We start from the raw sequence: 1,377 nt of genomic DNA on the forward strand, positions 1-1,377 counted from the left end.
AAGTAATTCATTTTTGTCTGTTAAATATTTTGCTTTCCTCCTAATTCCTTCTTTCTCTCCCTATTACCTATTTCTCCCACACTGTCTCTAGTATCTAGTTTCTTTTCCTGCTTTTTATACCTTCTTCCTTCTGCCATAGTGTGCAGACATTCTGGTTATATTGAATGGGGACATAAAGAAATGGAAAGTTGCTTTCTGGTAATAATGTATAAAATGGTGATATCTTTTTAAAGATTTAACATAAAAAATCCTAATCCAGACATTAGGAAGAAGTAAGTACTCCATCAGAGGCTGACAAATCAACACAGGGACACAAGAAACATGCAAAAGCAAGGAAATATCCTCCCTCAATGACAAACATTAACTCCACACCCAGCAGTCAAAATGCAGCAAATCACAGCAATGTTGGAAATTGATATTAGAATATTGATAATAAAAATCAATGAGATACTATAAAACAAAGACAAACAATTTCAAGATATGAGAAAATCAACGTGTGATGTGGAAGACAGATTAAATATAGATAGGCATTTTTTTAAAAAATCCAACAGTGTTGGAAATTGATATTAGAATATTGATAATAAAAATCAATGAGATACTATAAAACAAAGAGCCAGTGGCCTGGTGTTATGGTTTATGAAAAGAGATAAAATGTGGTCTGAGGGATGAGTATGAAAATGAGCTAAGTCACCCCAATGATGGCTACCATAGAATAGTTAAATGTTTTGCCAAAGAAATCACCACTGCTAGACAGACCTGGTGAAGGAAGCTGTAATAGATATGCAGTCATGTTGATTACCAAGGATATGATGGCCAGTGGCCTGGTGTTATGGTTTATGAAAAGAGATAAAATGTGGTCTGAGGGATGAGTATGAAAATGAGCTAAGTCACCCCAATGATGGCTACCATAGAATAGTTAAATGTTTTGCCAAAGAAATCACCACTGCTAGACAGACCTGGTGAAGGAAGCTGTAATAGATATGCAGTCATGTTGATTACCAAGGATATGATGAGGCCACGTTTTTCTCATGATAGAAGAATGGTCCACCTCATAGAGATAATTCTGGTTATAGATGGACAAGAGACAATCATTCTGTAAGCTGATAGCTTTAATACAGGGACATGGGAGATGGTTTTAGAAGAAAAAGTTTCTACTCTTCCTATTATTTGAGGGACCAGTCTCCTCATAAAAGGGACACTTTTTTTTTTTCCCCCAGAGGATCATCTTTATGCTCTCCACAAAGCAGATCTGGCTCCAGCATCAGTAAAAAAAGCTACTCTCTTTAAAGAAACAAAACATACACTACCCATAAACCACAGTATAGAAGTAAAGAGAGACCTGTCCAGTCTTAGAAAGCATCAAGAGTCAAAAGGTGA

At 35.9% G+C, this 1,377-nt stretch overlaps 1 pseudogene; it reads left to right on the plus strand.

The window, feature by feature from the left end:
* The window catches only part of LOC114005999 (periphilin-1-like), a 117,490-nt pseudogene extending 116,113 nt beyond the window's left edge, over positions 1-1,377 (plus strand).

This window comes from Tupaia chinensis, unplaced genomic scaffold (assembly GCF_000334495.1).
Source record: "Tupaia chinensis unplaced genomic scaffold, TupChi_1.0 Scaffold145163_1, whole genome shotgun sequence".
Classification (NCBI taxonomy): Eukaryota; Metazoa; Chordata; class Mammalia; order Scandentia; family Tupaiidae; genus Tupaia; species Tupaia belangeri.